The sequence below is a fragment of the Plecotus auritus genome, assembly GCF_963455305.1.
Source record: "Plecotus auritus genome assembly, chromosome: 2".
Lineage (NCBI taxonomy): Eukaryota > Metazoa > Chordata > Mammalia > Chiroptera > Vespertilionidae > Plecotus > Plecotus auritus.
The window spans coordinates 204,839,232-204,851,393 of NC_137771.1; the positions used below are offsets into that span (position 1 = coordinate 204,839,232).

Here is a 12,162-nt window from a genome sequence, read left to right on the forward strand (position 1 = left end):
TCATACTCCGACTACAACCTGCAGAAGCAAACGCGAGCTCCTGGTATGACTTCCCCACCAGCCCTTGAGACAGTCTCCCCCGCCTCCCAGAGCCTTCCCCTTTGTGCCCAGCTCTTTATGGTTAGAATAAGGTTTTTCACTGTCATGGCATCTATAGTCATACGATGCTTTCATGGGAGGTCTCTTGCCCGGCATCCAGGACATCACTGACAAGGGCCAGAGGGGCTTTTTTTTCACGGCGGACAAAAAGGTAAAAACAACGGAGTTCGTGACGTTGGCTCCTCAAGTTGCAAACAGGGCTTGACAAGTGGATGGAAGAACCACGCACAGCACACCACCGTGAGGAAGCTGGAGGTGTGTGTCACTGTTTGCCTTGCAGACAATATTTTGGAAGAAATGCTCATTCAGTATCCCTCAGGGAGGCCACCGGTGATGCACACTTTTGGGGCGTGTCTCTGGGCCTCCGCCCTGCGCTGGTTCCCCGGGGCAGCATCCTCTCAGCAGAAGGTCTGGTGCAAGGAAGAGGCACAGTCAACACTGCTTCCCTTTTCCTGTGACCCTTCCTGAGCTGAAACCACTCATGCATGGTCCTCCCTGATCAGGCCAAAGCTCATCAGACATTTGGCTGCTGCCCAAAAGTTTTGATGCTGTATCCTATCTCAGTCCCTCAAACCCGAACTCCTGGAAGTGGACCGGGCTTGGATGTGTCCTCCTCTGGACCCCCTCTGCTATGAGCCGGCTCCCTTCCTTCTGCCCAGCATCACACCAGCAAGGCTCTACCACCTTTGGTAACTTGGCGAGACAGGCTCGGGGTTCATCCCACGTGGCCTCCCCCAGGCTCCTTAGCAGGTCTCATTATGAGGCCACGTGGTTATGAATTTTAAAGAAGTGAAAGGATCAAGGCTTAAGAAGACCATATGTGGTCAGTTTTAAACTTTCTGATTTGGGTTTTTGTTTTTGTGTTCTATTCCCGGGGAACAGCTTAAAGAGGCATGAAGTCATGGAGTTAGGGATCTGGAAATTTCTACTCAGCAATTTTATACTAGCTCTTTACAAATATAAGACATTACATAAAGGCCAGGTAAACCTAGCATTTCTAAGATCCTGTGAAACTGGTGTGTCTCAGTGGAGACATATTGTAGTAGGAACTGTGATATCTGAAAATTATTGCTACAATATCTAAAATTCCTCTCTCTCTCTCTCTAATTCCTAGAAGTCCAGGGTCTTATGGGCAGCATACACTGAGTGGCCAGATTATTATTATCTCTGAATGCATAATAATCTGGTCACTCAGTGTATGTCCTATATAATAAAAGGTTAATATGCAAATTGTCCCCTCGACCAGGAGTTCGACCAGCAGGCAGGCTGGCCAACCACCCATGTCCCCTCCCCCTGGCCAGGCTGGCTGGACCCCACCCATGCATGAATTCATGCACCGGGCCTCTAATATATATATTTATACACTGAGTGGCCAGATTATTATGCATTCAGAGATCATAATTATCTGGCCACTCAGTGTATGTGCCTTTTAGCAAAAGCTGGCTCTTGAGCTGTGAATTGCTTGGGTTCATTCCTCTCTATTTTTCTATCTTCCCCGTACATTCATTCAATAACAAACATTTATGGAACATCTAATAAATGTCAGGTGTCATGCTAAGCGCTGGAGAGTCAACGATAAAAACTGGCCTTGGCACCTCCTTTCCGGGGAGCTTCGGAGCTGGTAGAGGGAGAGAGAGATGCAAAGAAAGAAACACAGCAGCGTTCCAGGGTGCGATGGGAGTGTTTTCGGGAGCCAATGGGGATGGGATGAAGAAGGTATTAACTTAGAGCAGGAGAGAGAATAGGAGCTGGTTGAGGGGGATGGTTTAGTTTCTGAGTGGCTTTAGGGGATGGGGCAGTGAAGATCTTGAGCTGAGTTATGAATTACAGCCTCAAAGCGTATTAGAGTCTGAAAGAACTTTTGATCAACTTTATTTCTGAAGCCCAAGAAATAGACCGTGTCCAAGTCTGCATGGCTAGCTGGCGGGGCTCTTTCTTCCTAATGCGTGCTTTTGGTTTCCTCCTCTGGCAGTGACCGAGAACCGGCCGGGCTCTTGCAGGACCACACCTGGACCCAGAGATGAAGGCAGAGCTTCTTCTTCCCTGGTTTTTACAGTTAAGGGGGACCACTTGTTTTTTTTTCATTCTTGGGAGTTCGGTTTATGTAGATTGGGTGACGGGTTTTAAAATTTTAATTTGGTTTTCTTGGGATGGTCCCATCTACTTTCTGTTTCTTTTCATCAGTTTCATCCAGAAATTGGAAGGCAGGGTATGGGTTGGGATGTGACTCCATCAGCTCTAGTTGAAGGTGTGGCCTGCTGTTCTGCCTCACCCATATCCCATCCTCAGCATTCCACTGGTGTCTGACCCACTCTGCTCTCAGTATACAAGATCCAGGTGGGAAGACCCACTGCCCGAATTCCACACTCAGAGGAACCATCCACCAGCACGGGAATGGCCTGAAGCCAGCTGCCTCCCCTCTCTTCTTCTCCTGCTCCCTCCTCCCCCTTCAGCTCAGTCTGGGGCCCAGGATGCTCCTTCCCACACGTCTGTGGGAAGTGGCTCCTTCTGCAGGTGAGCTCTGAGGGGAGCCTGGGGCCACCTGCCATGGAGATACAGTAAGAAGTGATGGTTATAAAGAGAGAGAAGACATCAGTGTGAGGATTCTCTAACATCTGGGGAACTGAATTGCTTTTGTGGGGGAGGAGCTGATGCACCTGAAAACGATTTGCAAGGCTTTAATGCTCAAGTAAAATTAGTCCTGAAATGCCTGCAATCTCTTCAAGAGATTTCGATGTTCGCTTAATGCTCCTCTCTCAGCAGAATAAATGTGGACTTGGTCCCTGTTAGTCATGTGACGAGGCCATGGTTTTGTAAAATGAAACATGTAGGCTAATTCCTATTGACCCTTCAGAGAGAGAAATCACATATTATTATGCAGGAAGCACAGGTAATTTTATCTCTTTTTACAAGCCCAAATCAAATAGATTACCTTCCTGAGCTATGAACAACTTGAAATGCACACAGATCCGAAAGGTTAAAGAGCAAGAGGCTAAGGGCTTGCATTCGAAAGAGCAAAGTCTTCCGTAATTTGCTGCTGGAAAGATTCTCTCTAAAGAATACAGAGGAAACCAATGGATTCTGAAACTGAAAAATCTCCTGATGAAAAAAAGATAACATAGGGATGTCATGGGAATAAACATTTTTATTTATCTAGCAGTCTTCTTTTGGAAGGTAGAAATACTTTTTAAAACCTTCACCATCACTCCCCCTGCCCAGGCCATCATCATCTCTACTCCGGACTACCGACACAGCTGCCTGCTGAATTTCCCTGCTTTTACCTTGTTCCTTTACAATTCCTTCTCCACTCAGCAGCCGGTCATCTCTTAAAGCCTCCAACTTTCCAACAGCTGCCCACTTTCAGGATGAAATTCCAAATTCTTACCCTGGCCCTGGAGGCTCTTAGGACTCCTCAAGAGGCACTGCAGGGCATCCAATCACCACCTGCACATCTTCAAATACCCTCTAGGCAGGCTGCATCACCCCCAGCTGAAAACTCCTACTAGCCTACTTGATTTGGCCCCTGCCCAACTTCAACCTCAGGACCTTTGCATGGGCTGTTTTCTCTGCCTGGACTTCTGAAATCCCAGACTATTCCTGTTTGGCTCTTTTCCACATGCAAGTCTGACCTTAAATGTAGCCTCCTCAGAAAGAAGGCCTTCCCTAACCACCCCATCTAAAACAGCAATACACACACACAGACAGAGTCACTCTCTCTGCATACATTTATCTTCTTTATTTGTTCACTTATTTATTGTCTGCTTTTCCTCCCTAGAATGTAAGTTCCATGAGAGCAGTCTGTTTTGTTTGCTACGATATCTCCAGTGCCTGGGGATACATTTTAAAAGTATTTGCTGATTAAATAATAGGTGCCATAAAGTTATAGGTCATTTAATCTCATACATAACAAATATTCGGAAGAAGCAGAAAAGCATTATCCAACTCATTTTTCAGATAAAGTACGAAGACACTAAAAGTAACAAATCCCACCCTGAGTGTTAAAGACGGAGGGAGGAAGAAAACTGGAGATGCCATTACCTCCTGATTAAGTCACAGTGGTTATTTCAGTATAAGGTGACCCATTAGATAGGTCACATGGAAAGACATAACATGCAAAGTCTAATTAATATAATTCTCTTGTCCCCACCATTTTAAGGCTATATGTCCTTGGTGGTCGCTACTATTTACATATCAATTGCATTTTATTTTTACTTCACAGATTATGATACTTTCTCAAATCTACGCTCAAAAACTTAGGTTCATCCGTCACAGAAGGGAGAGGAAAAGTAAATACATTTTATTGTTCCCTATGGAACACATTTGAATACCCATTTCTCATCTGATTCTAATAGTGAACAAAACTTGATCCATGAGCAGGGCATAGTGTGGGGCCAGCAAATACGTGGCACCCATGCCACCACTCTGCACTCCCACACGTTCAGCGGGTACAGCCACCAATTCCAGACCTCCCTCGTGCTGAGCACCCATTCCAACCGGGGACTCCTCCACCCGCAGCTCCAGGCAGCTGCTACCAATACCTCAGAGTTAAACATCTGTTGCCAGCCCTGGAAGAGTGCAAAGAGCAAATCTTTCCAGATCAATCTGAGCTGGAATCCCATATCGGCTCCTCGTCACTTGTGAGATCTTAGACTCAACCTCTTTCTGTTAGCTTCATGACACTAAGCTTGCAGGGTTGATGGGGGAACGTTACAAATACTGTATGTAAAGTGTTTAGCACATTGCTTGTTACAATTAGAATTCAGGGAACGTTGGACATATAACTGTGGTGAGAAGAAGGCTCTATTTCACCCCTAAGAATGGAAGTGGTGTTTTCTGGGATGGTGGGACGAGGTGAGTGAGATTGAGTGTTGAACTAGAGGAGTGATTCCCAAAGTGTGGTCCCGGACCACCTGTGAACTTATTACAAATGGCAAATATTCAGGCCCCAGCCTAGACCTACAGATCAGAAACTCTGGGGATGAGTCCCAGCATTGTATTAATAAATGGTCCAGGTAATTCTGATGCAAGCTCTCTCTAGTTTGGGAATTACTGCAATGGAGAGGGAGTGGGGGTGGGGCGAATAGATGTGATGTAGTTTGGGAATTAGTGCAATAGAGGGCGGATGCGGGGAGGGAAATGGATGTGACGAAGTCAGAGGAGAGGAATGTCTGCTCACCTGGGGACTAACCAGAGAGGAAAGAAACAAGGAGTGCCCCTCAGAGAGGCTGTGGCCATCTCAGCACAGAGGCCACTTCCCACAGGCAGAGTAGCAATTTGTCACAACATGAAGGACAGACCCAGAGAACACTAAGAGGAAATGGGCTTGTATTACAAAGTTGGCTGAAGGGTTGACTTCCCAAATGCAGCCCCAGTGAAGGAAGATAACAGACTGAACTTGAACGGCTCTTTCCCTGAGCAGAGAGAGGTAGATGGCCACTCTTCCTGACTGTTTCAAATGCCACTTTGACTGAAGGCAAGAGACTGGTCTAGATATTTCCTCAAGCTTCCTCAGCTTGGTGATTTCATGAATGAATCACATGGGACAAGTTCCAGGTGAAAAGTGGGGGCAGGGCATCAAGACGCAACCCCACCAGGACGTCTCTACTCCGTCGGTTCAATCTAGATTACTTGCTTCCTCCACCCCAAGTCTTTTTGCCGGTGAACAGGACACAGAGGTACTTCCCATGTGGTCAATGCTCAAAAATATTGTTAACGAACATAATCATTCCAAAGCCCCGTGTGACCCAGCAGATATAACCCTGTTTCCGAAGTTAACCCCTGCAGTGAGATCTATGATAGACTCAGCACCTACTTCTTCTCTTTGGTTCCACCTAATGAGAAACTTAAATTTTCATTAAAAATGTAACTTACACATCCTTAGACACATATTCATACTTGCAGAGTGTTCTAAAGGGTGCAGAGAAGACCCAAGATTAGTATCTTCTTATTCAAGTACAAGGATCCAACAAAATTATGGAGCACCTACCCCGCCAGCATTCCCGCCTTTCCCACACTATGTGCACAGCTTTGATCATCATCCCCAGAAGGCCCAGACCCTGGAACTGAGGCTCAGATGCATGAACTAGCCCAGAGTCCACAGCCACTGTTAAGTGGCCAAATGTGAACTAAAAAAAAATTTTTTATTGAATTTATTGGGGTGACATTGGCTAATAAAATTGCACAGGTTTCAAGTGTAAAATTCTATGATACATCATCTGTATATTGTATTTTGTGCTCACCACCCAAAGGCAAGCCGAGTGTAGGTTCTAAACACCAGTCTCCAGACAGGTGGGGTAATCCGTGACTGGAAGATTGGCTATGGGGGTGACTTGCCTTTCCTTTCGTTAAAAACGACAGCTCTCAACCCTCAGCTGGTGTATGTGCTACGATTTGTACTTCCGATGAAATGTTTCTGCTGCTGAAATTTATCACCAACTTTGTAAGCTGGTGGAGAGAATGTGTTCAGTTTACAAGCAGGTCATACACAGCCACGTGGCAAGTATGGCAAACCTGCTCTTAGAATGACCTTACGTAAACAATGAAAACTCTGAACGTAACCCTAGTCATGTGCTTAAACACAGCTGTGTTAGGAGACTTTACAGAAAAGTAGCGATTGCATATTATTGAAACACTTGCAAGAGGTGCCTTATAATAACGAAGTGCCTTTTTTTTAAAGTTTTGGATAGACCTATTAAAATTCTGTCTATTAAAATTCTAAGATGGTTGACTATTGTTCTTCAGGCGAATGGAGTATTTTTATAACAAAGGAAAACGGCCACCTGTTCTTCATGTCTCTGAACACAAAATAAGTGGAAATGGGTTTGGTTTAAGAAGAACTTCCAGACAATGAGCCCGGTTAATAATTAGGAGTGAGGTTTCCTAGGGTGATGGGCATCCCTTTTCTTGCTTTTTTTAGATTTTAGATTTATTTAGGGCTCTTTGCACATGCTTATAGAATATTTTATTTACTCTAACAGATGACAGGACAGCTCCCCCTCAGTGAGACCCGGGCCTAAACATATTTGTTTTACTTATTTAGCAGGAGGATAACATTAAACATGCAAGCTTTTCACTTGTGGCACTGAATGATGATCTACGCAGGGCATCCTTTAAAAGCACAATTAAGGATCCACCTAGCCTTGGATGGGCATCCTTTAAAAAAAATTATTGATTTCAGAGAGGAAAGGAGAGCGAGAGAGAGACAGAAACATGAATAATAAGAGCGAACCGTGGATCGGCTGCCTCCTGCACTACCCCTACTGGGGATAAATCCCGCAATCTGGGCATGTGCCCGACCAGGAATAGAACCCAGGACCCTTCAGTCCACAGGCTCACGCTAGTCACTGAGCCACATCCGCTAGGGTGGATTGGCACCCTTTTTGTGAAGGAGGGTGATAAGAGGGGTGAGCTGTGGTTCTGAATTTGTGCTACTGCAGAGCCAGCTAGTCTTGTTCTCAAAACTCATTCCCACCCCCGCCCCTCCCAAGGAATGGCCTCGTCTCCTAAGTCACAGAGAAAGAAAGAAACGAAAAATAGCATTTATGGAGGCTATACTGGACTGCAGGTTCCTTTAATTCTAATGACAGTGTTCAGCATTTTCTTTCGTTATAGATAAGGAAACCAAGGGCCAGACTGGCCTTGTAACTTGCCTAAGGCTATGAAATAAATGAAGAGGCTGCAAATGTAACCACATCTTCTCAGTTTACAAGTTCAATGAAAAAATGCCCCCACCCGCCCCGTCCCTAAAGGAACCGTCCCTCCCAAGAAGGCACAATTTTAATGGTGAGGGAACTGAGGCACGGATGAAATAAATAGCTTGCGCGAAGTTGTACAGACAAATGCGACTGAGGGCCAGGTCAGGGTGAGAAATGTTCAGGCGGCTACCTCTTTTTTCTTTTTAAATTCCTTGATTTAGCTTATAAAAGATATCACAGTATGTTATTTTTTTTGAGATTTTCCAGCTTCGGGGATGGGATTTTGTGTTTCTTGGCAGCATTCCTCTTTGAAGGCAGTATATTTGACACTGCTTTCTGGATTTAGCTTGATAGAAAACGACGCAAAGTTATACCCACGCACCCTACCGTCTTCCAGACTGTTAACTTTCTTAGTTTGGACTCCTGAGCTATAGAACCTGGTCAAATGCAGGTTTAAACCAAACAGAGCCAGGTCCTGAGCACAAAATAAGTGGAAGTGTGTTTGGTTTAAGGAGCTCAGGACACCAGCGTCGCTGAGTGGGGACGGCCCAAGCGGAGTCCTGTGTGACTTTTGGAGTCAAGAACAGATCTTTCTATTCAGTGAGCAATACCCAGCACTTTGGCCACCCGTCAGAAGTGAGGAGAGAGGGACCCTGGCCCTAACAAACCCCTGTTCATAAAACAAAACCCTTTTTCAGGAGCATTCTGTCGTTAGAAAACGAGTGGGTAGAGCACTTGTTAGTTAATAATAAAAAGAATTCGTCAGTGACTACTCAGAAGAATGAATATTTTAAAGGCATGGAGTATGTAAGGAATTTTAATCCCGCCTCTGTGTTCATTCCCCCCCACGACAACTGGAGAGAAACCACTGGCTCCTGTAGGATGAATGGCCCAGACTCACCCAGGAGGAAGGAAGACGACCCCAAGCCCTATAATTTGGCATCTCTCTATCTAAATTCCTGCGCGGATTTCTCTTTCCCTGTAGCGGATGAATGGGTTCCGTTAAAGGGTGTTGGATGCGTTGTGACATGACCAGTAAATGTTTCTCCTCCTAGCTATGCCCACCTCTTGTTATCTATCCTACTACCAACAAAATTCTAACCCTAACTGTGTTCGTCTCAGCCTGTCACAGACATACACTTCTGCTAGCACGTCTTTAACTGTTAACAAGTTCTATTAGTTAATTCCAAATGAATATCTGTGGAGGCTCCAGGCCACGGGAGAAAAGAAATCAGGAAACTGAATTCGTAAGTGACAGAGCAATAATCAGCTTAAATGAGATTTCTTCCAGCCCTTTCTTGTTAATGACACCGAATTTCCCCCAGCTTAGAGAGCTCTCTTCTCTGCAGGTGGTCCTGTGGGGATACCAGAGATGCAGTTCTACCACACCAGTCTCATTCATTTATTTAGTCTCCTACCGCAATACTCCACACAGGCACCCCACCCCCACCAGCCTGTGCAAACCAGCCAGGCTGCACGGAGGGTTAAGGCTGCAGCCTTCCATGCCAGTAGCCGCTGCAAACATTCATGCTTACTTTCTCCGCTGCAGTCAGCCCTGTAGCGCCAGCTCCTGCAAAGCCTTCAGCACTTTGCAGACACATTATTTCCTCCCGGCTCTGGCTCTGTTTGGTTTAAACTTGCATTTGACCAGTTTCTATAGCTCAGGAGTCCAAACTAATCCCTGCAGGGTCGTACCTGGAATCTGCTTCTGGCCCCCTGCTGAGTAGGTCTGCCCTGCCCTGTCCTGGAATGCCCCAGGGCCTCTGCAACCTTGCTGCCTTCTCCCCACTGGACGTGAGAAGCATCTTCGCTGGCTGCGTTACTGCACATTTCCCTAGTAACCTTGTTTTTTCCTTCAACTCAAACTTCTCCAAACAACACCGAATCTCCTGACCCTGACCTTCTCTAGCCCTCTAGAACAGCATCGCCAACAAGACCAGAGGGATTGGAGAGGACAAACTGGGGGGAGAGGTTTGGGAACTCACCTGCACAGCTGCAAGGATCAGACATAGGATGGGGCTGCCCACAAACTTCCCAGGGACCTTCTGCAGCCAAGTCTCTTGGCCTTAAAGCGACAGGGCGCTTTTCACCATATAAGGAAGGCAGTTTCACTTGCCTGCTTTGAAACCTGTTTGGGCAAACCAGCTCCTTCTTTTGATACTGCTGAGGCTTAAGCTTTCTGGGGGAATCTGGAGGCTCTCAGTTCCAGAGGATCTGTACGTAGCAGACAGTTCAGTAACTGCTGGATAAGGCACAAGAAAGGTGTTTTGCAGGCTCTTTTCAAAGGCCAGAAAACCCTTACTAGGGGGCTTGTCCCTCCAGAAAAGGTTTAGGGTGACTGGGAAGCCTTCCTCAATTCCATGAAAGGGCTTCTGTTTCTATTTCAGGTTTGGCTTCCTGAGAACCAGTGATCCTGCTCCTCTCCTAGAGGAAAAGGCAGTTGGACCGCCTCCTCCTGACATCGAGACAAAGGAGAGAAGATTGGAGAGGGGTGAAGCTTGTGGTGTGAGATCCGGTTTTTAAGACATATCAGCAGCACACTTTGGAAGCCAGTGCCAGGGAGATGACTGTTACTGCAGCAGGCAGAGGCCCTTCCTGAGCAGATAAGCAGACACAGTTCTCCACCAAGGCCATTTCCACTCCTGAGCGCCCCTTTTGGGCTCCCTGGGCGGAAGCCACAGCTGAAACTGGAAGACGGCTTTTATCTTCCAAGAGGCAGGAATGAGAGTGTGTTTTAGCAAGAGCAACCGTTTTCTGCTAATGACATTCAAATGCAAGTCTGGTCTGTCGGTTTGGGGTGGATTAGAAGCAATTATAAAATTTAGATTTTAAGAACAAAATCAAGCTTAATTTAGTTATCACTTGGGCGGTCATACTTTTTTTTCTTTATTGACAACTGGATGTTGTCTCTTTATTACCTAGCTAATATGCCTAATACTAGGTATCTGAACCGTCGATTTGGGATCTAATTGGCACCTCATTATATAGTCTCATACTACTTTCACATCTTACTTTCTTGCATAGATTTTGAGTCTTTAAGGACAAAGACCACTTCATATTTTTCCACAATCTGCTTAACACCTAGCATGGTACAAGCCTATAGTGGGCTGGAAAATACTTGTTGGATTAAATCAATGGAATAGAATCCAGGTTTTTTGTATGATGTCTACATAATTTACATAATTTTATGAATAAAATGGGGTTTTACTAAATTATTGTTATTATCAAATAAATTCATGATTTCTTTAAAAAGTAGTCATTGTGATAAACTCTGACCCAGCAATCTGATTCCTAAGATTTTAATGTTAGGAAATGATTAAGCAGAAGCAAAATCTATATATATAAAAGCCTAAGCGACCATTATGACCAGTCGACCAGAATGACCGGTACGACTGGTTGCTATGATGCACACTGACCACCAGGGGTAGCTATGACGTGCACTGACCACCAGCTCAACACAGGAGCGCCCCCTGGTGGTCAGTGCGCTCCCACAGCTGGAGCAGCTCACAGCTGGCGAGTGCAGCTGCAGAGGCAGGGGCCGCCAATGGGACATCAGACATACACAGACATGAAAATATACTTATGATATAAATAAAGTTAACTGAGAAAAGTAGAATATAAAATATGTATTATTGCAACTAGCTAAGGATAAGAAATGAAAGGCAACATGCAAAACTGAAAATCCTATATAATAAAAGCCCAGCAACAGAAACGGCAGAATGACCAGAACGACCAGTACAACCAGAATGACTGTGGCTCCTCGCCCCAGCCAGCCCCGCCTCCCAGTGGGGACCCCCATCCCGATCGGGGCCCCCATTAGGTTAGGCTGGTCAGGCCCCCACCCATGCACCGGGCTTCTATCCTATATAATAAAAGGCTAATATGCAAATTGACTGAACGGCAGAATGACTAGTCGCTATGACGCGCACTGACCACCAGAGGGCAGTTGCTCAATGCAGGAGCTTCCCCCTGGTGGTTAGTGAGCTCCCACACGGGGAGCGCTGTTCAGCCAGAAGCCGGCTCACGGCTGGCGAGCACAGCAGCAGTGGTGGGAGCCTCTCCCGCCTCTGCGGCAGTGCTAAAGATGTCTGACTGCCAGCTTAGGCCTGCTCCCCATGGGAAGCGGGCCTAAGCCGTCAGTCAGACATCTCCTGAGGGCTCCTGGACTATGAGAGGGTACAAGCCGGGCTGAGGGGACGAATTTGATGCACCGGACCTCTAGTAGTTGTATAATAGTGTTGCACTATGATATGATTTCTCTAATATTATCTTAAACATTACTTACTGTTTTTATCTAGAAATTAATAGAAAATTGATCCTTGATACAAAAACTTCAATTTTAACATTTTCATTGCTCTTAGCTTTTCTG

At 45.8% G+C, this 12,162-nt stretch overlaps 1 protein-coding gene across 2 annotated transcripts in view; it reads right to left on the bottom strand.

The window, feature by feature from the left end:
- LOC308242906 (IQCJ-SCHIP1 readthrough transcript protein) overlaps positions 1-12,162 on the bottom strand; it is a 687,650-nt gene that overhangs the window by 143,622 nt on the left and 531,866 nt on the right. Inside the window, exon 1 of one of the 2 annotated variants that reach the window (XM_080657697.1) lies at positions 9,779-9,787. The exons of the other annotated variant lie outside the window; for it this stretch is intronic. The gene's annotated coding sequence lies outside the window, so the exon portion shown is untranslated. Of the gene's footprint in view, positions 1-9,778; positions 9,788-12,162 lie in introns of those variants that run through there. 2 annotated transcript variants of the gene reach the window in all.